We start from the raw sequence: 27,032 nt of genomic DNA, 5'->3' as shown, positions 1-27,032 counted from the left end.
TGCTTAGACAGACTACACCATGTACCTACACAACACCAGGGCCAGATCCAAAAATCTGGGTATCTAAAACTGGGTTCCTAAAATTAAAGCTTGAGATGCCTAAAAAACAATCTCTTGCAAAATTTAAACTATGAAAAAGCTCTTTTGAGACCAGTCAAAGCTTCAGTATTTCCGAATCCACTTTAGTACCTAAGTCCAGGTTCCCATTTTAGGAAATCCTGGACAAGAACCTGTCCCATCTTGATATTTAAATGCACTACAGAGCAGAAAAAGCTGAACAGGTCTGGACAACCTGCACAAATGGGCAGGCAGCAGCCAGGCAGAGCAGTCGTTCCACCCTGCTGACTTACTGCCGTGGAAGGAACCTCACTGCTGAGGATAAAGACAGGCAAGGCACAGAAAATTTGCAGCTTTTTACACACACTAAGCAAAAGGATTAAAAACACCATATAGAACAAAGATTCACAATAGATCAGCCACACAACTCTGTGGAAGGAACAAAGGTTTCATAAAAGAATAAATGAAAAAAAGAAATTCCTGAGACTATAGGCAGCCCTAGAGACTTTTAAGTATCAGTCAGACCAAAGGCTGCCAGATGCTTCCAGAGTCCTGACTGCTCACTGGGGAGCTCAGGACTTTCCAATGGGGCGAGGCAGGTCAGCTGGAGACTAAAGGGGACAGAGCTCTCCAGAGAAAGACTTTTTTGTTATGTTTGGGTTTAAGTGTGTTTCCTTCACAAGACATGGTCTGAGGCTCCATTATGTTTTCTACTTTTATTGTGAGGAAAATAGTGACACTTTCTCTTTCTTTTGACTACTGCCCTCGCTTGAAGAGTTTTGCAAAAACCTGGTGTCTAGCTAACAGTGGCCAGTTCATGTTAACAAACAACACTCTGCAAGTTCTGTCTTTAACAAACTAACTCAGGCTACCCACCCAGAAGAGCTTTCATTCCCATCCCCCATAAATTCTTTCTTTTGCCCAACTCATTTCCCAAAGTAAATGAAACTAATAGCTAAATTATTCTCTTTTTTTCCACCTTTCCTCTAGATTCCTTATAGCTTAGATTTTGCAATCTGAATATTAAAACTTATTTCCCATTTCCATACAAAAGTAGAGTAAGGCAGAGCTGTTGTACAATAGATAGACACAATAGACAATGTACAATAAATGCCTTTATTGTGCCTTCCTTCCACAAGAAGTTCTAAGCAGGCATCACCTGCTCATCCCCACAACATTCCTGGAGCCACGGGAGCTGAGCTGCTCACAGTAAAAAGTGCTTTGGGAACATCACACAATTTTACTTGTCTATGTTTTTCAGTCTCTCACAAAAAAAAAAAAAAAAAAAAAAAAAAAAGATAACAGACAAAAGTTCCCCAAATAATAAATAACCAAAACAAGAAAACAAGAATGGTTGTGTAGGCAGTGCACAGACTCAAGAATTGGATGTGATATGCAACCAGAAAAACAGTTCACTTTTTGACCATCTATTCTCCAGGGACCACTAGCAGGAGATGATAGAGATCTGTGGAAAAGAGAAGTTCATTACTTTAAAGCCTAAGCAAAAAAAATTAGGAACATGTAATGAAATGCGAAGTCAGAAGGTGAGGCTGCCTTTCATTAGGAAAAGGCCCACCACTGCAAAAACACCCCTTATCTTCATGGGAATGCAGCCATGAAGCACTCCTGTGACTCCCAGGGAGGTTCAGACCTCCATGTTGGAGGCACTGCCACCAGAAACAGGAAGTCAATTCAGGAAAAATAATTGCTTTCTTCATTGCTCCATTTTTACTTTAAAGTGATATAAACCTCCACAGATCAGTGAGAAATTTAGTTAAAATATTATATAAGGTGTTCATCTTGATGCCTAGAGAGGCTACCTGGAACAGAGCCTAGACAGAGTTAAAGGAATAAAGTAGGTATTTATTAAAAGGCCTTCAAAGGGTACACCTTGGGCAGTACAAGAGCCTGACTGTGTCTCTACAGAAGATGGACCCAAGATGGACCACAAGTTTTCACACTTTTATAAGTTTTGGTCCGTTTACATATTAGGGTTAATTGTCCAATTACAGCTTCAGGTTATGAAGTCCCATCCTCCCAGATGGCTCTCCTCAATTCACCGTGGTTTGCACTTTTTGGACCTGAAGCTCCAACACTGTCCGTGGTTCTCAGGCTGGAAAAGGACTGTTTTGTTTAACTAAACTGTGAAGAGAACTTGCTGACATTTTATATGAAGTTTAGAGTTACACATTAAGGCAGTATAGAATACGAAAAATATGAAAGATAAAACTTAAGGTATCAGTCTTTGGGGAAGCCAGTGTCTGGCCGCATGGAAGAACTGAGTGAGAAACAATGAAAACACATGCCTGCCAGACTTGCACACAGCTTTCCTTAAAGATCTATCCAAATAAGAATCTACTTTCAATTACTATCAAATATTTCAGAATTGCTTGTTCTAAAACAATTCTTTTTAATTCTATTAAATAATGACAGTACAATAACATGAATGCTTCTTACCTTTTTAAGTTTATCTGATGAGATGGCAATTTACAATATACACTGAAGAACCTCAACTGTTGGCTTTACAAGCTCTTGTCCTTTAGTTAATCCCAGGAGCTCAGTTCAGGGTACTGTAGTCTTCATTCATTCACTTTAATTCTATTTCATATGATGACAATATAATTCTCAGGTGAATTGTCATGGTCAATTGCAACATGATCACTATATTTAAGGTCTTGTTGACATAGAAAAGTTTTTCACAGTGATATGTGTTAACATACATATTTCACTCCTTTTTCTAGAAAGGAATGGTGATACACACATATATATACACATATACACATGTATAAATTTATATACTTCTATATTTAAAAAAATATTAAAGTAAGAACTCCATTAAGGGCAATGATTCATTTATACCTCAAGAGTCTAACAAATATTGTACCAGGGTGCCCCATCCATGCCCAGGACAGGGCACAAAATAAAAGCAAGGGATGATCAATTTAACAAAACTGAAGAATGACTTAACAGGAGGTAGATGATTCTCATTCTTTTTTTCTGAAAGATATGTTGCTTCTCCTTTCATACCTCTGACCAAAAGAGGTGAGTTCAGGTATCTATTTAAACACAGAAGAGAAAAAAAATGGCACACTGTTGTCAGAGGTAGCTAAGGTTTAGATACAAAATACCGAACCTGATACAATTAGATGCTAATACACTAACAGGGTAAATTACTACAATGAGGTATTTTCCTGCAATTTAGAAAAGCTCTTTTGCTTCTTACTAAATTTTCCATGGAACATATAGATGAATATATACAAACGCATATGCTGACACCATCTGAAGTGAGCAGTTCCAACCCCTTTCCCTACAGCCTCCTCCACACCAGATGACACGAGTTCCCTCTCACTGTGACGCATCCTTGTGCCTTCCCTTTTCCCAAGGGCACCTGTCACTTCCCAGCCTCACTGTGGAAGTGCAGGCTCAGCACAGGAGTCCAAGGACAGCTCCCCCCGGTTTGGGGTGGGTGCCGCCAGCCACGCCACGGCGCCAGGCTGCACCATCCAGGGCCAGCAGCACTCATGCACTTGTTTGGATTTTCTGCCACTCTATGGGAACATGCAGAAAAGTTTCAGACTGGATGACCTGATATTTGCAGCTGCTTGTTGATAATCAAACAAAAATTTAGTGCATGGGAATAAATAAACACATATGTGCTCAGTGCAGATCCTGATATCACACTACACACTGATAACAAATGGAAAGGAACCACCATTCACCTGTGGTTCTCAGACCAAGTACAGCCATTGCCTAGTACAGTTGGATGTAACTGTTCTGAGACACAAAACAGATGGGATAGGAAGATGTGAAGTGCTACAAATAAAATCTAAAACTGAACTTTTAAATATTCATTCTGAACTATAAAGAGAGCTGTGGCTTTTGTGTGCTACAGATGGCTTGGAAATGCAGTGCAAACAAAGGACCAATTTCTGAATACTCATAGCTGCTCTACTATAATAGCTGGAGGCCCAAAACTCCAGGGGTTTGAGATGATTCAACTAGATCCTCTTACCTGCCAAATTTCATCAAAGCAACATTGCTTTTAACATCTTATAAGGGATGAAAGAAATATGAATAGTGTGGGGTTTTTTAATGAAACATGGACTGCTTAAGCTTGAACAAAAAATTACAATATGAATGGAATGTGCAAGGTAAAGGAAAAACCATCGTTTTATTCTACATACTTAAAGCATCTTATAAGATGAAATCTGCACTTTTTACAGATTGAAAGATTAAACAGAAATATTTCCTAGATTTAGATAAATGAAGGAAACAAAACCAAAAAGAAGCATAATAAAAATCCCTGCCAGTCATAGTCAATGAGAAACTGCTGACTGATTGCCAAGCATGGCCTTATGTTTAAACCTAGGAAAGACACATGTGTTTCTTTGTAAGGTAGTGGGGCATGACCTCATCAATCAGAGATTATTCTCTGCATAATAGTTTATGGAAAGAAACCACTAACGCCAGCTCCTCATCTGCCTTCCAGACAGAGGCCAGCTGATATGAATACAACTGGAAGGGGACTCGGCCCAAGCAGCACTGCAGTAAGACCATACACTGCTGCATGGATGTAGCAGTAAATTAGCACCTCCTGATGCTATTAGCTACTAGCACAGATTATAAAGTCTTTGGGTCTAGAGAGGGGATACCCTCACAACTTTTGCACGTATTTGAGCTTCTATAAGAATGGAACTGGACAAGAAAATCCAAAAGAAAGATGAAGTCTCTGTGGGGGAGCAGGGAACACCCAAGAGGGAAAGAGGATCCCTGAACTGCCAACAGTCCTCCAAAGAGAGAAGCTACAGAAACAAACGTGCAGCACTGAATCCCAGCTAGAAGTCAGGTTTATGGGTAATTATGATGTGCCACTGCCAGCTGAAGGGAGAGAAAGCGCAGGAATAAGAGGAAAAGGCATGAAGGTCTTGATAAAAATGTAACCATGCTGTAATGACAGTGAGAGCCAAGAGACAGTTGCAGTCTGATACCAAGTGATGGGTGAAAAGATGACAAGTGGGTTTTGCTATCTGTGAAATCAAGGGAATTAGCCAGGAGGGACGGGCAGAGGGAGGCAGCCTGGACAGCATGAGCTGTTGGGGAAGGGATGGTTACTGCTGCATTTCCCAAGGTTAGAGAAAAGGGTTCTGTCAAAAATCAAGTTAAGATGATGGGAGTTGGGTTACAGGTTTTAACTGCTTCTAGAAAAGACAGGAAAAGTGGCACCCTATGGCAGGGAACCAGCCTGCTGCTTTGGGGAACAGCCCAGGTAACAAGTGTGAACTGAAAACTTGAAACCTTGCTGCAGAGACACAGGATCCTTTCCTGCTGGCAGGAGGAAAGGAAGGAGGACTTGGCAAAGCTGGAGGAAACATGGTCAGAGGACCAGGGCCTCCCGTTCAACCATGTTTGTCTGGTGCTGGATCTGCATCCATCAGAGTGCAAGCAGGGATTGCAGTCTGACAGTGTGGCTTGGCTTCTGTTCACAACCAAGACAAGTGGCAGATGAACTTGAGAGAAAAGGGCAGGATCCTCTGGCAGAAAATACAGCTTTTCCAATGACCTTGCTGTCCTTTTGAGAGTAACTGCTTTCCAGGACAGTGTCCCAACAGGACACTTAAATGCCTTCAGCACAGTACAGTACTCAGAGATAAAACTGAACAACTTTTCATGAAATCTGCCTCCAATAAAAACATCTTTACTGCCCTGGGCTAATGTGTAAATTAGTGAGGGATTATAGTTCAGCTTCTATAGCCATTTTATGTAATAGGAAAAAAAAAATCCACAGGGACCTCATCTGTTGGTCCTCTAAAATACAAAAAGAAGTGTTAAGCTGCATTTAATCATGGTAATGGGCTATCAACTATTTTCCTAAACCTTCACACTCACTGCTGTCATTCTAGGCAGAGCCAATCAACCTGACTTAATCATCTTCTTGTGACTTGCTCCACTGTGCCCCTTCCTTTTGAACATATATAAATTCTAATTATTTTTTAATCCTTTACTAAAACACTGTCAAAAAGAGTGCTTCCTTTCTAGCATACAGCTGTAGAAGTTTACAGGGCCTGTTCCCTTGGGGTTGCATGTCACTGGCAGGGCTTGGCAGAGAGCACCACTGCCTCTCCAGGAGCAGTCCTCTTCTGGCTTCTCCTGCTCCTCTTCTAGAATGACAGCAAGCATTATAGTGAGGTTATATTTGCATGTTGTAAGGCCACAGTGACTGGTGCTAAAATAACATAAACCTAACCCTGAGGTGAGTTTGCTTGTCTACAAAGGTATGCATTTGCAAACCCAAACTGCCAGCCCCCTTCCAGGATATGGTTTCCTCATGGACATCCTGATCTGCACCTTCCAAATGCCTTCTTCTGGGCTGTCTCTGCCCTTCTCATCTGATGGAAATGGGTTCCCCTGTGTCTCACCTACCCTCCAGTGTACTTTCACCTGCAGCCTAAATGTACATATGCAGGCTTGCCTGTGCTATGCATTACTAAGAGAAAATACTCCAAAATCAGAAGATGAGCTTTAAAATTATAGGTTGGTTTCAGTGATCACAAATACAGTTCACATTGCAGTTTTGGCTCCATTCACCTCTGCTGCAGAAAGGGGAAGTCTAGCTCTTCATAAAACACCAAGTGTTCAGTGAGACCCAGAGTGAAGGAGGAGTTATTTTTGTTGGTCTGTTGCCTTCTCTAAAGTCTATAATATAACAATTCATGCATACATATCACAAGAGGCAGCAGGGCTGTCACCACCAGTTTGCTGCCTAATGCCTCATGTTTACAGTAGCACAGCTGTGTCCCCTGTCAGCTCCTGCAGAGTGGCAGGCTGGGACCAGGGATCCCACAGGGACAGGTGTTGTCCCAAGTCTCCATGCCTGCAGCCAGAGACAGAGGTGGAACATGCACTGTGTGCTGCTCTAGCTTCAAGACACTGCTCTTAGCATCTGTTGATAAAGTGGGAACTGTCCCACAGTTCCCAAGCAGCAGATGCACACACAGGGGCTGGGTCCATACCGCATTCACAGACCAACCTGTGCTCCTGAAGCAAGCCGTTCATGATCCAGTTCCCAGAGTTGTCCTAACACAGTTGACCGAGCAGGACCTGTGCTTATAAAGAGCTCTTGGGCTCTCTCAAAGTCCTATCCAAGTGTAAAGTCAGGCATTTTCATTCCTTTACCCTCCCAACCAGAAGATGAGACCACCAACATCTCACTGTTCCTCCAGCTATACTACGTATGAAGCTTTCACTTCTGTCACAAGAATAAACAAACCAGCGGAAGCTTGCTCTGCCTACTTTAACGTCCCAATTCCCCAGCCTATGAAAGACTATCTACATTGCAGTATGTTTCTGTCCAAGCCTTAATGGTTAACTCTCCCCTAGGAATCACTTGTTCTTGGGGAAAGAAGCACTGAAAAATCAAACCCCTTGCTGCAGTTGTTTATAGAACAGATCACCAATTCTGAGAGATCAATGGGATAAACATGGCCCAAACTGTTTCCTGTATAATCATAGTAAACTCACAAGGATGCTCTTATAAAATGTACTTTAATTGGAGGAGCTTACTTTTTAATTTGCAATTTTAAATGTGAGCATGTTATAACTTGTAGATGAACATTTCTATAAAGATAATTACATATGGCAAGACAGAAAAACTTTTTAAAACATTTTCTCTTGAATGTGTGCCTGAATTCATTTACAACTGTTGCTGCTTTAAACATTTCAGGCAGAATAAGTGGATGGCACTAAACAGCTTAGCTGCAATTATTATGGAATGTCTGAGGTATAATTTCCCCTGCGGTTTTGTTAGGCGTGCAAAATTCATAATTCTGATTTGTGGCAGGTACTTATTACCCATCGCAGGTGGAGATATGCAAATATTTTTCTAGTAGGGTTGAACAGTCTTTATTTCTGTATTCAGCTATTAACGAGATTTGTGAGTCTGGTACTCTGGGGCCATTTAATTAATTAGATGGTACAGATAAAATATAAATTGTTTTGTAGGCTACACAATTCCAGTTCTAGAAGATGTAAAATATGGCTAAATGAACTTAGTATGGACTGATTTATTGTTTCATGTATAGCAGTGGGTAAAGGAAAATTCTGCCTGTTACTTTTGCCTATATAACCCTGTACAGTATCCTTGCATTGTCAAGCATTGTGAGAAAGGGATGTTATTTATTTGTCATTATTATTAAGAATGTCTATCAGTTATCCTCTTTACAAAAAATTGCTGGCATGCATCAAGCAAACTAAAAAATAGGCATGTTCTTTTATGGAAGTCAATATGTGCATGTTTCAGAAAAAGCACGTATTTCCAAGACATTTAGATTTGGTAGGATAATATTGTCTCAAGGTCTGACACTTCTATTTTAAATAAATCATTTCCATGGGGTAGATAAGCTTAACTTGCTAGGGCGAATGCAGAAGGAAGCTACAGCAGTATGTTAGCATCTAGAATTTCAAAGAATTCTATTAACTGGTTAATTCACATATTTCTTTTCCTAAATTATGATCTCTCTACTCCTCCAGAAGGTTTCTGGATAATTTTGAATACAGGAATTGGGGTTAAAAAAACCACAACGTGCTTTTATTCCCCAAAGTGATAGCTATAATGGCCACTATAAAAGAAACAGCATTTACTAGGAGTTACAGCAAAGTACATGGTGAGACATTCACCCTCCCCTCATATGGAGGAAATAAAATGCACAAGGCATGAGACCGGAAATTGTTAGCAAACTGTCGGCATTTAAAGACAGGCATTGACCATTATATTAGTTTTAAATTGCAGGAAAATACTACACTACACAATTACAGTACTATAAACATTGAATGAAAACCAGTTAGTTTTGCTAAAGGAGGAGTATAAACAGCAGTCACTCTTATTGGTTTATTGAACATATTTTGGGGCCCATTCCAGCTGTCTTTATTAGCTCTAATGCAAATGATTTTGCACTGCTATTTTGCCAAGCTCTGGTAGCTGTACTGCTGCAAACAGAGCCTGCTGCTTTGTGTCTGCTGGAGATTTACTGACAAATATGATAAAGGATACATAAAATGAGTAACAATACAGAACTGGCACCATACAGGAAAAGGAAAACTAACAGGGGGAAATTATACCATAAGGGTAGGAGCTGGTATGGTCTTGTGCATGTAAATCAAAAGCATATAAGTTTAAAATTAGATACATACCAGGAGTTTCTCTGGTCATTCCCCCGCAAGGTGGGCAGAGCTGGTCATGGGCCTGCAGCTGCATCCCCCGGGACCTGTCCACCTGCCTGGAAGGGTGAAAGATTCAGGCTGACAGACCCCACCAAGGTCTGGGGCTAGGCAAGAACAGGAAGAGTCTCATGGAGATGGGAGCAGGCTAGACCAGGCCAAGTGTCGGAGAGGGAGGAGATCTTCTGGCATGGGAGAAGGTCTGCAAAGACATAAGGACTGCATTTTACCCAAAGAAAGAGCTTCTGACTTTGGAAGCATTCTGCACAGGAGAGGTACAAACTCCTTCAAATAGAGCTAGGGAATGACCTAGAAATATGGCTGCAGAAATGAATAAGTGTAATGTAGAAAGTAAAGCCAATTAAAAGGAGAAGGCATTGATTGGGATCTGAGGAAAAGGGCCAGTCATATTTTGTGGGTGAACAGAATTGATCATGTCAGATATTTACTGTGGCTCAATTTTCAGTAAGAAACATCAATTGACTATGGGGTGAGAAATTCCCTGAAGCAGAGGAGGCTGCAAAACCAGGATAATGTGTGGGGAAAAGAGCTGTGGGCAACCGAGTCTGAAAACGGGATTTCCAGCACAGGAGAGCAGTGGGTGTTTTCATTACAGCACTAGCACAGGTAACTTCACATTGAATTGTCAGCTGTGATCTGCACACTGAGAAACTTGGGGAATCTGAGTGCTGGTGCAATGGCAGTGCAAGAGCTATGCTTTCATGGTGCACTTGTGGAAACACCCAACTGAATATTATGACACATTGTGAATATATCACAATATTCAATTCCTAAACAAACCCTGCCAGCGAGCGCCAGAGATTGAGTGAATAGCTTGTGTGGACAAACAGAGCAGAAGTACTGTGACCAGAACTAGAGAAAATCTCAAGGAGGAAAACATATTTTTAGTTAAATACAGAACAATATAAATGACAGTGATATCCATGGAAATGTTTTACTAGAAAAACAATAAATACTTAAGGTGTTTAGACACAATGAGGCCAAGTTACCTGCAGGCTTTAGACAAAATGCAGCAAAGAATCAAACTCATTTCAATCTCACCTCTCATAGCAGTTGCAGAACATGGACTGCATCTCCTCCACATCACAGCAAACTGTTTAGGAAAAAAATTAAGTCTAGATTTCCATAGAATAAATACACCAGAATAATATTCTGCATTTCAATACCTTAAATTGGATAAACAATACCCCACGGGTAGAATCTTTAAAAGACCATTTCTGCAGAAGATGAAATCTAGAAAACAGTTTTAATTAAATCTTTCCAAGGACTTCATAAAAACCCAGGCACAGAAGCAGTGCTGTGTGCAGTACCTCCACAGCAGGTCTGAACTATACAGTCCAAAATGAAGGAGAAGTTCTAGTATTTCCTTTTTTTTTTTCCCTAGGTATGCACACAGACACACATCATTAGTTAAAAATCAATGCACAAATGAGAGATGTGATCAGAGAATTACATCTGTTCACGGTAGCACAGAGAGCAGTGCCATGGGCCAAGGGCAGTTCCTGAGCTGTTGAGGGGAGCAGTGCTGCATCAGGCATTTGATGACTCTCAACTCAGAGGGAACTGCTGCCTGCTGGTGGGTGATTATCACCAGCTTTTTTTCAGAATAATGTAAGTAAGGAATGTTTTAGGTGGCACAATAATATCTACCAGACACAGTATTTGCAGAGGGATAATGGAGCAAGAACGCCTGTGTGAAGAACCTCTGCTCCACCCAAAGACACCGCTGGGCAGGCATCACCCCCCTCCTACAGCAAGCACTCCTCAGCACCACAGGCCCCTGGATAAGCCCAAACCTACATGCAGAGAATCATATGGCCAGCTGGGAGGAGTGACAGGCACTTGAGGCCATGTTCCTGTTGGGCAGCAAGGCAGGAGCAGGAGGGTGAGACCCACAGAGTGCCTATGGGGTCAGAGACACACAGTACATCAGCGCGAGGGTGGCACTGCACCAAGGTGCTCAGGACGAGCAGCACCACTTGCTTTGAGTTCAGCTGAAAACATACCACAGCCCCCCCTCCCCGGAACATTAGCACAGAATTTCTGCACCTCTGTCATACACACAAAACACTGGCAATCACAATAGGCTGGGTAAGGGCTGACTGGCCATTTTGAGAGCACTGGAAATCAGCCTAAAGCTCTGTGCCATATGTATAGATGATGAGCTAAACCAAGAGCAGAGGATGTACTTGAGAAGAAAACAACAAACAACAACGAAACATTACCTTGGAGGAAAAATCTGATAAGCAGCCTAAACCAAAACAGTGCCCAGCCCCATCAAACCACAAGTTTGTTGACGATTCCCTGCCTCCTGTTTTAACAGCTATGTTTATTCACATATTGTGCTTTTTAAGCTGTACATTCAGCCAGTACAGCTCAGTGTAGCTCCCCTGCCACCACAGTAAAGTAAGCCTGCAAACATGACTTCTGCAAGGTAAGATCAATTTACACACACTAAGAAAGCATTCAAAAATTAATGCAACTAATCTCCTGGTTTCACTTGACAGGAGGTAAATTATTGATCTTTGCAATATGAAAGCACCAAAAAGAACAAACTCAGAACAGCACACTTTCATGTGCACCCTTGCCTCCTCTTGTCAAACTTAAAACAGTCATATCCAAAGAGCTGCAGGGAGATTTGAGAAACACATGTTCCCCCTGTACGATTTAATCATGGTGCGAGCAAAAGGCAGATGCTCCAAGAAGCCTGTGGTTGTGTAAACAAGAAAAAGCATAACCTGAACCCATGGCACAACCCCAGGCTCACAGAAATACATGCAGAAGACTGGTAGTTTAGGCTTTTGGAGTCTTTTCTTAATCTTTAATATGCAATTGAGGATGTACAGCTCTACAGCCTGGTACAGGCACTAATACATCACCCATGCTTCTCACTCGAGGGACAAACCTGTTTTATTAACCCAACTTCCTTTTTTCCCATTTTTCCCCCCTCTCCTGGCAACTCTCTACACTGCAACATGAAGCAGAGCTCCTACAAAGGCACTGACAGGCTGACACTGTGGAGTGAAAGCCTCCTGCACAGCAGCCACCCCCCTCACACCTACCTGCTTTCTTCTGCATAACCACCACAAAAATGTGGCATGGGAATTTCCACCCCCAATAGGCAATATATAAAAGAGGAACACAAAATAACTCTACTAACAGTCCCAAATATTTTCCCTTCTTCTTCACTGTCATCATCGTGGAAAAAGGAGCAATTCCTCTTGGAGAGGTCATTGCCCCTAGATCCTAAACACACAGCATCACATCAGGCCACACAAAGTCCTGGGATACAGGTTAACATCTGCTGATATTAGCTAAAAGAATTATTTTGTTACTCTTCCAGTCTGTATACCATGTGCACGGATTCATTATATGAATGCAACAGATAAAATGGTCTGAGGTTTTCATTGAAGACACTGAAATTATATTTTTCTTTTTTCATTTTGTCTATTTTTTTATGCCTGAAAATTCTAGGTTACACCAAACCTTTTTGTCTAACACACACTGTGGCTTTCAAATGTATTTCAGTAGGAGTCTCGCAGCTTCCACCAGGTACATCCCACTCTTCACAAAGCCTATAACAGCAGGAGGAGTGTTCCCGAACTTTGTTTCAAACTGCAGCTGTATTTAGGGTGGCACATTCAACTGCATCTCCCAAAAATTATCCTACTCTCTGCTGGAAAGCTTTTGGCCCTACCCTGTACGGAGAAACATTATCCTGCATATTCTGGCTTTGAGCAGAGTTTGAGCACAGGATAATGGAGAACCCCAGTGTATGGCTGTGACACGATCCTTTCCCAAAATGCATTCAAGAGTGAATTTTGCATTCTACTGAAACATGGCACAACATAGAGCTCAGACACAATTTCGTGGGCAAACCATACCATTGAGAACTTGGCTTAATATTTATCCTAATAATTTTCTGTATTTTATCTCACTCTTGTCTCTATCTCAGATGATGAATAATTTCTCTGTCTTTTCCATTGTTTTATCTCAGAAGTGCTATTGATTAGGAATAGGTCCTTTAGGTCTTTCCAGTTCTACAGATCTGGTTTAATTTTCATCAAGTTATTATTTTCTGCTGTTTTCTGCAGTACTGCTTTCTCCTCCTGCCTTTTCACCTTCCTTTCAAAGACTGGAAATGAGTGAAATGGAAGTTAATGGTCCTCTACTTACCCTGGTAGTTCTGCTAGCTTTTAACTTCAATATTGGTAGTAGTTCACATCTAACCACTACACCATTACTGCCTATTTTGCCTTCAACATGCTCATGTTAACCGGCAAAGATGGTTCTAAAATGAGCTCTGCTCTAAATTTCCTTATAATACCATATTAGTGAAATTGCCCCTTTGTTTTAGGAGAACTTATAGCAACACTCTTCATTATTATTCTGTCAGCTCATCCCTTAGCAAAAGTTTTGCTGCAGCCCCACTGGAAAGACTTTTTTTTTTTTTTATACTGTGCTTATGTATTTCCAGGAGGAATACTATAGGCCATCAATTTCTTTTTTCTTCACTTGTTTTGCAGCATATATAGAGTTCTCTTTCTTCTTTAATCTTGATTGTGTTACTTGATTATATCCCCTTTTCTTGGTTCAAGCACAATCCTTCCCATCTCAATCCCCCTTTAACCTCTGCTTCTTGCTCTTGTACCAGTATTCACTCCTGTGAACTAGAGAGATGGAAGCAGATGAAAGATAGACTTAAGTTTTCTTCTTTTTTTCTTATTATTATTTTATCAGAAGCTTATAATTTTTCCAATATTTGAGGTGTCACAGAGTACAGTCAAAGGCTGAGTAGTTTATCACATTTTCCCCTCAATGCATTGTAATTCACTTGCATGCTGTCTACTTTAAGCACTTAAGTATTATTTTCTATGCCCTCAACAACATCCTGAAATGACAGCAGCATCTTCAGCAGACAGGTTATGTCAGAAGCCAGTGGTTTGCACACTCTCTGTGCAGCTCTGTATCAGTGATTTCCTGCGTTGTACATCCTGTCCCAACCTGGATGTGTCACACTGAGCCTCACTGTACTGCACGAAATCATGGAGAAGGGTAATTCCTTTTGGGACCCCCCCACCTTGTTTCCCGACAGTCAGTGAGTGCAGCAGCTCAAAGGTGCAGCATTTCAGTCATTAGGCACTCTGCCACAGAAGCAGCAGAAGAGTCTCTTGCTCCAGATCATTCAAATCACTGCATTCCCACCACTGATGCTGTAAGCGCAGCTTCAGTGCACTGCACTCTGCTGCAAGCACGGGGTGGGAAAATGCACCTCAGCCATGTGCCCAGCAGGGATTTGTTGATTGCTATTTGCAGTAGACAGCTGTGATTTGCTTCAGCAATCAACCACAAATTAGCATGGTCACATCATAGGCAAACACTTATTTACCCAGAGGTTTTACATTCTTTGTGAAAGGGAAATGGCTCCACATATGCTATTGTCCTGCTGCCTCCCAAGCACCCTTTAGACTACAGTTCATTTTAGCCAAGTGTCTTTCTGCTAGCAAGAACCAGGAAAGAAGGAAAGAATTAACAGTAAGATCATAGGAGTATGCCAAATGATTTAGAGTTGGTATTAAATCCTCAGTAGCATTAGAATCACTCTAGCTGTCACTGTAGCTTCTGCAGCATACATATACATGCAGGTTACCACAAGACATTTCTGAATAGTACCTCTATCTAATAAAAGTTTGATATACATTGTAGTTAGCCTTAGCATGGTAATTTAACCTGTAAAGATTCAGAACTTGTGTTCTAGGAATTATTTGAAAATGCAAGTAACCAACTCGCATCTGGAAAATAATTTAGCACTGAAAGATTTCATAACTATTTCTAGTATCCAGAAGAGATAGCAAAAGAAAAGATTGCCGGGGGAAGGCTCTCCTCATACTTCCATTAGTTCCAAAAAACTAATATTCCAGCTCTGAGTTGCAGGGTACTCAGACAAATTAATTTTGGTGTCAGTGCAAAGGGTGTGGCTTTAGAGGCTTTCTATATGGAAACACGGGTCTTGCTCACTACACCACTAAGAAGAAATAGAAAATTAAATAATAAATGGTGCAATTAGGCAAAACAGTTTCTTTTATCATGCCTTCTGCATGGAACAACAAAACTCATTGTTTGCTAATCAAATACAAAAAGTAAATCTTTTGTGGTGGAATCTGGGCTACTGTCAACAGGGGAGGAGAAGAGACCTGCTGTAGCAGCTGCGTGTGCGGAGACGCCGCATCCTGGCAGGGGCTGGAAGCACCAACTGCAGAGCTCCATCTGATGGAAACCCTAATGGGATGTCTTTAAAACCTTCACACAGGAAGGCAAGTAGGTAATACATGTAGCTTTGCTTAAGCACATTTCAAGGATTTGCACCGCCAACTGCACAGAGGTTTCACTACACACAAAGACTACTTTGTGTTTAATGGTAAGAATATCCATATGAAAGCAGGTCAAGCAGCAGTTGGAGCACAGCTTGATGAATTACAGAAGGTTTCATGATATCTTTTTAATTTGATTTCTTATTTCTAAAGAAGAATTTTCTGGTGTGACAAGTACAAGCCAACTATTAACTATTAAACAAAGGGGAGAATATTTTGGTTAACAGTCTTTTACTCTCTTTTTGAATGTCAGCACATGTCCCCCTGGCAGATTCCACAAATTCAAGAGCTACCAGATGGCTGTGTAACAGCAATGCCCAAAATACACTCTAGAAATTAAAGAATCACAACAGAAGACAATGAGTGGGTCGCTAAGAGACACGAACAACATCTACTCTCAGTCATCACTTGCATTAGGTGGACAGAGCAATGTAAAACAGCACCAGGAATGGCACATCTTCCACCTAGAAGACAGTGGAGCACAGCCTGCCCCAGTGTGATGCAACACAGCAGCACACTGCAGATACAGCTTGAAATTTATATATTTTAGAAGAGTCGATTTTAAAATCAAGGTAGTGGAAGTGAATGGAAAATGACAAGAAACATTTTCTTGCAGCATTTGCCTCTGGGAATGATTTATCTCCACACACAATTTTCATCTGAGTTTTGAAACTTCTACACAGGATTTTTCTTTTTTTTTCTTTTTTTTTTAACTAGGCATTTTACATATCCCCTTTCCCAAATCTATACTCAGTTTCTTTTATGATTATAGGGTTTGGGGGTTTTTTGGGGTTTGTTTTTGGTTTTTTTGGTTTTTTTTTTTGCTATAGTCAGTAACTTTCCCACTTGAAAGCAGGGCTACAAGAAGTGTCCTCAGTTACAGGTGTGTAATTCAGTCATCAGGGATATGTAGATAAAAATTATTCACAGTTTCAATTTCCCCCCATCTTGTTAGCGGCTGCTGCACAAAGTCTTGCCTGACAATGGTATTTTTATGAAATCTTAACTCCCATCGACGAGACGTCATTGATTTAGGAAGTGTGGTCTAAGTGAATATTTATATTCTGAATTTCTGAGAAAAGAAAATGTTACCCAGGAAAAACGTATATGCTCACATGAAGCATTCTCTGCAAGAGGGCAGCAGAACACGACTTCAGTCAGACACCACAGCTTTTACATAAAAGAATTTCAGAGGTGGGAACAGCAGGGCACTGAGTGCTGAGAGAGACAGGGATTTGGGGCTGCTGTCTGTGAATAGGACAGTGCTACAGGCTGAAGCCTTCACGGTGCAGAAGCACATGTTTACAAGAAGATCTCGGGCTTGTAAACAGCAGGGCTTTAAGCAAGCAGAGAAGAGTTCGTGTTCCTGAGAAGAGAGTGCAGCACAAAATGTCCTGCTTCTTCACAGAGTCACCCCGCTTGCAGCTGTCTAAAATTAGAGACACAGCCATTGTTCCAATGGATAATCAGGGCTAAGAGCTTTTTCAGGGCATCTCTTGACAGCCTGAGGGTTGGTACAATTCAGCATGTCAGTTTAGCTGCACTGAAAATCTGAAAAGGCCAAATTACAGGGGTTTTTTTCTGTATTGCATTACAAAGATACTAACAATATCAACAGGATTAATTTGATGATGAGATTAAAAACACATTAATGCCTTTTAATGAGATCAATCATGTTCTGAAAAAATTGGGACTATATCAGGAGGGAGTATGGGGAGTTGGTTAAATGTGAGTGCAAAATTTGGTGCCTATGAAAGATTTCTTGGTAAATTTTTAAATTCCCTTTAATCTCCACATAGTAGAGTCTGGAAGTCCATTAAGGAAAAAAACTACAGTGTTCCAGTTTTGAAATTAGTGCTTGAATTCACCAGAAATTAGTGCTTGAATTCACCAGAAATGGCTCTGCCTCCACTATGCTATCCAAGACACTGTCTCCTGAAAGGAAAATGGATGATTACAGAAGACACCACAGCAAAGTGGTTGCAAACTAAAGAAACAAAACTGTGCAACCTAGGTTCAATAAATAACAAAGAGGGAAAATAGTAGTTACTAAGCATGCCTCATAATCCACAAAGTAATCATTAAGTATCACAAATTATTCAACAGCTTTCTAAGTTTAATTACATTAGGTCTTCGTACAAAAATCCACACCTTTGCAGTGGAAATGTGAATATGACATGAGCAAAGCATTCCAACAATGTATCAACTAGCCAAAAAATGACATTAAAAAGTAATTGCAAACCAGAGCCATTTTTGTGCTCTACAGCAGTAATGTTTCTTTTCTCAGCACAACATGCAGTCTGCTGTCCATGTTATCAGGAACACACTGGTTCAAAGTTTCACAAACGTTGATTCAAAGTTCAAGTAAGCACATCCTGTTCTGTATGATTTCAGACGATTTCAACACTCGGAGTTTATTTTTCTCAGAATTCACTGAGTGCCCCCTCCACATCAAGGAACCTCAGAGGACTCCATAATTTACATAACAGGCTTTCTAGTAGCCTTATCCCTCTGCAAATATATGAGGATGATTTTTCACTGCTATGACAAGGTTATTTTTTCACACTGACTTCTAAACTTGCAATTTGACTGTGAACTGACATTTTGATAAGGACTTAATTGCACACTCCACTCACCAACATGTGTTCACATGTCCTACAGGTAGCAGAGCCTGGTGCACCAACACTCTTTCCAGATGAACTGTCTGAATATACTGACTCAGCTGCACTGCAGCCACCTTACCCTTAGTAGCAACCACCATCTCTAAAAGAAGTCGGACTGCTATGAACAAATACCACGTGAGATACTGCCACACCTTCTCCCTCTGCTTCAAAAGCCCAAGGAAGCTGCCTAGTCAAACAGAAATGCAGCTGGCAGCAAATGCAGTTCTCTGAAGAGCACCACCAGAGCCCGTGCAGCTCCTCAGCCCCGCAGTGCAGCAGCTGCACCCTCCCATCCACATCGCGCTGCCACCAGCTCAGTCCCCAGCAGCACGTGCAGCGCGCCAGGAGCCATCATCCCAAAAGCACAGTCTGTCATGTTCCTTCTTTTCTACACTCCCACAAAATGCCTGTGCACACAGGGAGGAACAGAAAATGACCCTTCAAGCACCTGGGTGGGGAGAAGATGTTATTCCATGGCCTCAGCTCTCCATTTTATAGCTGGCTTCAAATTACTGTTTTTTAGGAAATCTTCATTTCCACCAAACACATTGCATGCCATTTTTACAGCCTATGCTCCTTTCCCCAATCCTATACCATTCCCTATCCTGGCTACAACTGTACCAGTCTGGTATTTTACATCATTTTAATGCCTATTTCTTTCTAACTATCTAGGATGCTACCTTCTCACTGCTTAGGACTGCTCCAGCCTGATGAAGGCAAACAGGATTATTCAAGATAATTAACATTTCTATAGGGCACTGACAATTGCACACAGATTTGAAACCCAGGATACAAAAGAGCAACATCAATTACACTGCTAGGAGGATTCTCATTCATTATCGTGTTTACTTGCAAACACAAAATTAGTAATGCCTGGATTAAGATTAGAAACAACATAAACTAGTATCAGTCAAAAAAAAATCCTTTCAAGCGTATTTTACACAGAATACATGCAGTACATCTTAAGATATGAAAAATGATGCTATCAAAGACACTTTAATGGAGGGAATCTTTTTCTCTAAGAGTAGAAATATATAGAGAATCGAGAAAAAGGCTTATGATAATTTATTTAGATTTCTTGCTAGTAATATACGTTTTAAAAGAAGAGGCATAACAAGCTGTAAACCAAGGTATTATAGTTAAATTAAACTGCAAATTTCAACTTTATAATTCTGAATATTTAAAAAAAGAAGTAAAAAATGGGTCATAAACACAGTTTCTCTTGTTTAAAACTGTTTCTGAAGTACAGAATTACACTTAATTGTTAGAAGCCAATTTAAAAGATAGTTTTGCCATATGCCAGAGGTCATGAGATACAGCTAGTATGTGAAAGACACCAAAGTTGTACTTCAGCCCTACAAAGGATAGTTTTTTCCTAAAACCTTGATTTTGAAGGTGATTGTAAGTAAGAAAAAAAAAACCTTGCAATAATTAGCAGCATTTAGTAAGTCAGAATCAACAAACAGGAACCAATTAAATTCTTTAAACAGAATTCACTCATCCCTGGAGTCACAACCACCCAACTCAAAGGCCCAAGGAAGACCCATTCTTTCACTCTGAAACAGCTCTGATCACTCAGACAAATTCTTGGCTGCTGCAGACTGCCTGGTTTCACCTACAACAAAGGCCGAAAACAAATACACTCATTTTTATCTTTCATACAGAATAATCACAACCATCAAAATCTTTCTTCACTTACAAAGTCAATCGAAAGGACAAGTTCCAGTTCTTAACACCTCTTCCAGCCCGAGACAATGATGTCCTTGGGTTTCCAAGACTGAGGGGATAAAAGAAGCCAAACCAAAATCAAAACCAACAAGACATTATTTTTTCTCAGGTCTTAGGGTTTTTTTGTTGTTGTTGTTTGTTTTTTTGTCCCTGAAAATGAAAACCTGATTGTCTTCTGATCTAAGTCTATGCAAAACAAAAAGCACCAGGTCTCCAGCCTTTGCTAGGGGTCATTGACTTGCCCATACTCATGATGCAAGTAATAATTCCTACTTTACTATATTACACCAAACATCACGGAAGTGTGACAGACACAGTGAAGTCAATAAATACAAGGAAAGCTATAAAGGATTTCTGCACATAAAACAGACTTTGGTTTATCAGGCTAACAGGAACCTCCCCAGAGCCTCCAGAGAGTGGTTGTACAAGGGTGCCCCAAATTCTGGTCCCCCAAATGCTGGTAACAAGGCTGCAAAAGAATTTCACAGGTATTGTTTTTACAGTATTTTAAAGTACTTTCCTCATTTTAAGACAGCTGTAGAAGAGTAACAAAAGCCATTCACCAGACTCATTTTGAAGACAAAAGGAAAAAAAAAAAACTAATATTTTGATTCTGGACTTAAATTTAGACTATAACAATTTTTAAATGAATACTAATAGAAACAAACTGAGTTCTTTCTCACCACTTCTTGTTTACAGTCTTGGAAACTGGGATACCACACTACCAGTGTCACACAGGATGTCATTTTTTCTCTTGGCAAGTGAACACATGTGAAAGAAAAGGCACTGCATTTTTAATGAAAGTAACAGAGCTTGATAACGTAGTTTTTACCAGGTTCCAAAGGACAGCTTCAGGTTTCTGATGTACAGTACAATGTCTTTAAGATCCATGTGTATTTTTCCACCCTGCTGAGTACAGTTTAAAATGCAAAGGCAGCATTTTTCAATATTAGACTATTTCACAGCGCACATGAGTTCAAAACAGAAGAAATAACATTAAAAGCAGTGAAATCAATCAAATGAATTAGCCGAAATAAAATTAGAGCATAAAACAACAGTAGGCCCAGGAATAGGCAGGCCGTCTCCTCTTTTACTCTTGGGAGAGATTTCTTTTAGTATGGGCTCAGTCAGTCACCCTGACATTTCCTTGGATTCCCTAGAGCCCCTTGCAAGGCTGGCTCAGGATTGAGCACTGAAGTTAGAAGATGCTTCTTAGCATTTACTTAACAGTTAACAAGGGAAAACAGCCTCCTTCTTAAAGCAGAGCATATCTGCATTTTGTGCAAATTTCCTAAATCTTTCATCTAATATGTAACTAATTCTCAAGTACTTTTGCAATTTTTTTTTAATCTCAAGACCTCATTCCATCAGGGCTAGCTCTCATCCTTGATTCTACCAGATTTCAGTGTTTCTCCTCTCCAGCATGCTGCCAGTACCAGACTGCTGCTTGGCTCCTGCTCCTAACTCAGTTCCCTTGATTTGAAATAATTTCTCCCTTTCTCCTCAGATATTATCTGCAATGATTGATGGTCAGTAGCTGCTCTGCTCCTACAGCAACTGGCAGCAGGCAGGGGGAGATAGGGCTGCTGCAGAGCCCCCAGCCTGAGGTTTCACCTGAAACCCAACACCAGGAGCAGTGAAAGCCAGACCTTGAAGACAAGCAGCAAGGGATGTCTGCTGGCAGATCTCCATTTAAAAGCAAAAGCAAATTCACAGTGTGAAACTGGAGAGCTCCTTCTGGGAGGAGAAGGAAAGTTTGGGGGTTCCCCCCCCTTCACCAGGGTGCACACCCTTGAGTGGGGGGGTGAAGTGTGAATCAGAAATACATACCATATTTGCAAAATATTACAGCAAAATACAGAGCATGTCGCAAAAGGAAAGAAAAATTAAAAAAGGAGTTACGCTTAAAGGCAGCCCTAAAGGGAGAAAACTTCTGGTTTCTGTAGGAGGAATAAAAGGTTATTGCTCCTACATGACAAGAATAGCATTTTTTACATTCCCCTTTCCAATAAAAGCAGCTAAATTCTCATAGGATTCAATGTTTACGCTCAGAAAAATCAATTTTTCCCTTTTATTAAAAAATTATGTACAGTAAATTGCCACTACAACACAATCTACATTGTTTAACGTACCCTGCTTTGATTTACTGTTCCATTCATAATCTGCTGATGATTAAGCTTCTCAAAAACAATCCACCAGCCTTTCTAAGTGATATCAAGTTGTTTGTTTTTAATCTGCTGAAAATCATCCTGTAGACAGATGCATTATTGAAGAATTACATTTTAATTTATTTTCACGCAGTGCCTGTGATGGGCATTTGGATTAACAGAGTACAATAATGCTTCTTTATGCCTGTATCTATTCAAATCAGAAATTACCTGCATACACTGTCTCTGATGGTGGTCAAAAACTGTACAAAGAACTGAGAATAGTGCTTCTTAATATCACACAGCCCTGCTGCTCATCAATGAGTCTTTTTCTGTTCTAATGCTTTTGTCATGTATATGAAAGTCATTATGTAGTTTAGAAAACAGGAGATGAAGTGAAAGAGGAAGATCAGGGACCTGGGATGCATTAATATTCTACCAGCGTCAAAGATATTTCCCTCGAGGGGCTCCTACAGGCCACACTGTTATTACAGTGCCTATCCATTATCTTGTGCTGTACTTGGTATTAAGACAATAATGGAGAGAATAGGATTATGTGCAGATGATAGGAAATGCGAAGGCAATTCAGCAAGATAGGAAATGAATGGAGACATGATTCTTTCCTCGAAGCTGGGAATGGTTTAGCATAGGGTAAGGGAGAAGATAAATGAAGCAAAATGAAATCTTTACAGGTTAGCTGGGGTAAAATGAGTGTTTACATAGAATCCGATGAGTTTAACCTTTTTGATACAGAATATCACAGCATCTTTCTTTAATGCACCAGTATATATGCCTTCAGAGGTCTGGTTTGATCTGAAAACTCACTCAACACACATGGGGAAATGACTGGTATTAATTTGACAGAGCAGTCTTATGTAATGGAGAACCATTTAATTTGCTCCAATAAAGGAAAAATTCTGAATCCCCCCTCCAGATTTCTGTATTTAAACTACAAGCTTGAAAAATTCTGGCCACTAAACAAACAGACAAAATAAATAAATACTTTTTTAAAAAGCAATAAAGAAGGATCTAGCATAACCAAGTGAAATGTTGATCCCACACCGAAATGCTCACATTCTGCCTTACTATTGCACACCATTCCATTTCACAAGAAAGATTCCATGGCTATTAGCAAGTCACCAAGGCTAATAATTTTAAGAGGCCAGCAATGCATTATGATAGTGATAAACAAAGACAGGACCAGATTGTGTCATTTACAGACATTTCTGTGGCTTATGTCTGTCATATTTTTTTTAATAAGGATAAATCACACACACACAATTTGCAATAACAGCACAATGCCAAAAGAGATCATTTTTGCTCCCTTAAGTACAACTATAATTTTATTCCTTTTAGCAGCACTTGAAGGCTTTCCTTCTGTTAGGTTAAAACCCAACAAAGTAGATCAGCAGGGCGACCATCTAAAAGCAGTCAGCCCTCAGAGGGGTGAGGCGGCTGCGCCGCTGCCCTGCAGCCACGGCTGCCCTCGCTGGCATGGCGAGCGCGTGGCGCAGCGTTCGTCACAGGGCTGAAACGCCACCTTGCACGAGCCAAGGCAACTGAGGCTCCCCACTAGCACTGCCAAGTGACAAAATGTGCCTGTACGCTCAGCAGAGCTCCCCACACAGACAAACCACGCTGGAACTGCTTTGCCACAGCAGGCCTGGCCCTGCATCAGGCCCAGGGCCGCGCCAGCGCGGCTCCATGCTGCTCTCTACTGCTGCCTCCCACTCACATCTCTCACTCCTCCCTTTGTCTCAGGCCCTGCTCTTCGCCCATCGCCACTCAAACATTGACTTTCTTAGGGTGGTGCTGCGATGTACTGATTGCAGTTGCCATTCCAGCTCCATACCTGATGGCCCTCCTGGCTCTGTGGCTGTCCCTACCAGTGACAGCCATCTGCCAGCCAGCAGCTCTTACACTGCTCTGACCCCACAGCAAAGCTTCCCTCCTGGGGCCTCTGTCATGATAAGATTTTTCCCCACTGGAGAGCCTTCCTGTGTTTCACATTGCCAGGCCAGACCCCAAGCAGATGAAAAAGTCTTTGTGCCCCAGAAGCACACACCTGTGCTTCTGCACTACATTGGCCACTACCTGGGCAATAGCAGAACAGTTGTGTTTAAAAAAAAACGATTTCTTAGCTTTCTGACACATCCTACACTGCTTCCTAACATACTGTGCAAGGAGGCAAAGCCATCAACAAAGCAATGAGGGAACCAGGACCTCGTTACAGCTCCTGGGCAGGCAGGGGTAGGGTGGCAGGCCTCAGCGAGGAGAGCAAGCTGCCTCAGAGCAGAAATGGAAACTGCAGCAGCCCAGTAAAACCAGAGCACACCTGATGCAAGGCTCTGCATCCCAGCCCAGCCAGGCTGGGGCAGGGGCCTGGCTGTGTCTCCCTGCCAGCTGCACCCAGACCCAGCACTGCTCAAACCCCATGGCCCCAGCAGTGCAGAAACTGAGGCAGGGAGCTGCTGTGCAGACCCTGGAAGGAGAAAAATGTCTGGAAAATGCTACATTTCAGTAGTGACCCACAGATGACTGGTAGCCCTGACGAAGCCCTCAAACACCAAATAGCTCAGGGCTCTATAGTGACAGGCTGAGATAGCAAAACTTCCCAGCTTGAAGCAAGGAAGTCATCTTGTACCAATAACATTTATTTTACATTTTTGTCTGTTTTCCCAGTATCAATAGGTGTGAAGTTCTGTCCCTCCATACCTGTGTTTCACCCTGCTGTTCAGCGAGACCAGCAAGAGCTGAAAGTCAAGCACTCACAGTGCAGCTAGGAGTGAGGACAAGATTTTCCCAGTGCCTTAAATCATCTTTCCTCACCAGCTTTTAGAGACAAGAAGCACTTCTGTGAAAAGTGAGAATCAGCAAATTTGGGGAATTAGGAACATACTCAGTAATTTTACACAACAGCCACAAATATGGGGAGATGTGAAGCAGCACGAGCAGAGCTAGGTGTCAGGATTGCCCCTTACACAGGCAGGTGGGGACTGTGCTGCACGGCTTGGGGCTCTCTACTCACCACCTCATATCAGACTACACACTCCAACCATACTGCTAGAAAACCCACCAAGAAAACTGTCTAATGAAGAGTAATAGTCAAAACAATGTAGTGTGGCTGGCCAGTTGCTTAAAGAGTGTTTATAACCATGTTTTAATGCTTCTTAGCATAATGAACACTTATATAAATAAATGTTTAATTATGTTTTGAATTAAATTATCAATCCAGACTATCCATAACATATTACAGCAATGAGAAATCACAATTCGTTATCTTGTCACCTTTTAATCTTATGTTATGTTGCTAGTTTTTATAGTAGCAGAAAGAGTTAACACGAACAGCCAATTTAATTAATCTGCTCTACTTACTTTGTATACTGCCATTTCTTTCTCAGTTGAGTACAGGCGAACTACACATTTGCACTAGAAATTACAAGTAAGTGAAGCAAATACCTTCATGAGTCATAAACTTTACCAATCTCCTATATCAATGTCTCTTGTCAGAAGTTAAAGGCAACCAATTGATAAAGTCACTTTCAAAAAAATATGGATGGATTGGGCACATTCCAAACTGCCAGTTTCAGTATGATAAAGTCTGACTGCTTTGAATGACCCAGAAGGTTGCCCTAGCATGGGCTCAGACCCACTCTTAGTTTGCTGCATCATATTTTATTGTCTGGTTTAAGAAACAGCTTGGGGATTTTTCACCTGGCAAGGCTGACTAGATAGAATAGCCTAGAAATAGTAAGGGGAAACCCACTCCTCTAGGTATTTCCACTCAAAGGCTAAGAGCTGTGCAAAGGATACACAGTCAACTTCCCATGAGCAAATCATGCCCATGAACAGAGATGCAGCAGGTAGTCTGTGCCCCACACTACAGGCAAATGCAAAAAAACATGTCTAGAAAGGCAAAGCCACAATTCTCATAACTGGTGATCTTGGGGACAGCCACGGACATGGCCCTGCTCTAATCCTCTCTGCTCCCATCTCCCTGCAGGTGACACATCAGGGTAAGGGCTGAGAAACAGCACTGCACAGATTGTCCCCATCTACCCTGTATGCCTTTTGGCCTCTCTGGGACACTGCTGGCACTGTCGCAATGGGACTCTTGCCCCAGCTGGAGTTGGGGTCCCCATATCTGAACAGGACTTTTATGTCCCTCACAGCCCACTAAAAATATGGCCAAAGTGTTCAAGAACTTCCCTGATGGGACTTCTGGATCTTCTGGATCACTCAGACCAGCATCAGGCTGGAAAATCTTGGGAATCCTCCTGTTTCTTTCTTAAGACCAATGCATGTTCAAATTCAGTGGAATGGGGTCAAGGAAATAGTTTAATGTTTAAAACTATAATTCAATAGCTACAATTGTTTTGCTATAAGGAAACTCCAGGCTTGAAAAGGTTGTTTTCCTGCTTGCTGCCCCCAAGGAACAAAAATGCAGGCTAGACAGTCAAGGTTTATGGAGAGAAGTAATATCTTTTATGACACTAACTATTAGAGTTGGGGGGGAAATGCACAAGCAAAGCAGCCATTCTTTAGGTCTGAAACAGAGGTTTCAATCTACAGCAAAAGCAGTTGGAAAGCTGTGGTCTGGGTTGAAGTTATATGATCAATTAGACATTAGGAGAGGAAAGGACAATTAGCACCTCTGGAGCAGCAAATGGCCACAGCACTGGAAGCCATGCCAGAGTCACTCACTCCAATGGGACAGGAATGAGAGAAACACAGATAGTTGGACACAAGTGAAAAGCTAACAGGACGAGAATGAAAATTACAAAATTACGTGGTCCGTGCTTTTTAGTATTTCTAGAATGGGGACTTTTTGT

At 41.3% G+C, this 27,032-nt stretch overlaps 1 long non-coding RNA gene across 7 annotated transcripts in view; it reads right to left on the bottom strand.

Moving 5' to 3' along the window:
* Positions 1–1,400: 1,400 nt before the first annotated feature.
* Positions 1,401–27,032, bottom strand: part of LOC119704158 — a 58,777-nt gene continuing 33,145 nt past the window's right edge. For 5 of the 7 annotated variants that reach the window (XR_005257852.1, XR_005257850.1, XR_005257848.1 and 2 more), the window contains 5 exons: positions 20,025–20,102; positions 10,333–10,384; positions 9,244–9,472; positions 2,515–3,113; positions 1,401–1,522 (listed from right to left, as the gene is read on the bottom strand). This is a non-coding gene — a long non-coding RNA (uncharacterized LOC119704158). The remainder of the gene's footprint in view (positions 1,523–2,514; positions 3,114–9,243; positions 9,473–10,332; positions 10,385–20,024; positions 20,103–27,032) is intronic. The other 2 variants (XR_005257851.1, XR_005257854.1) reach the window with 2 other exon arrangements.

This window comes from Motacilla alba, chromosome 8, assembly GCF_015832195.1.
Source record: "Motacilla alba alba isolate MOTALB_02 chromosome 8, Motacilla_alba_V1.0_pri, whole genome shotgun sequence".
Classification (NCBI taxonomy): domain Eukaryota; kingdom Metazoa; phylum Chordata; class Aves; order Passeriformes; family Motacillidae; genus Motacilla; species Motacilla alba.
This window is presented reverse-complemented; position numbering and strand designations above follow the sequence as displayed.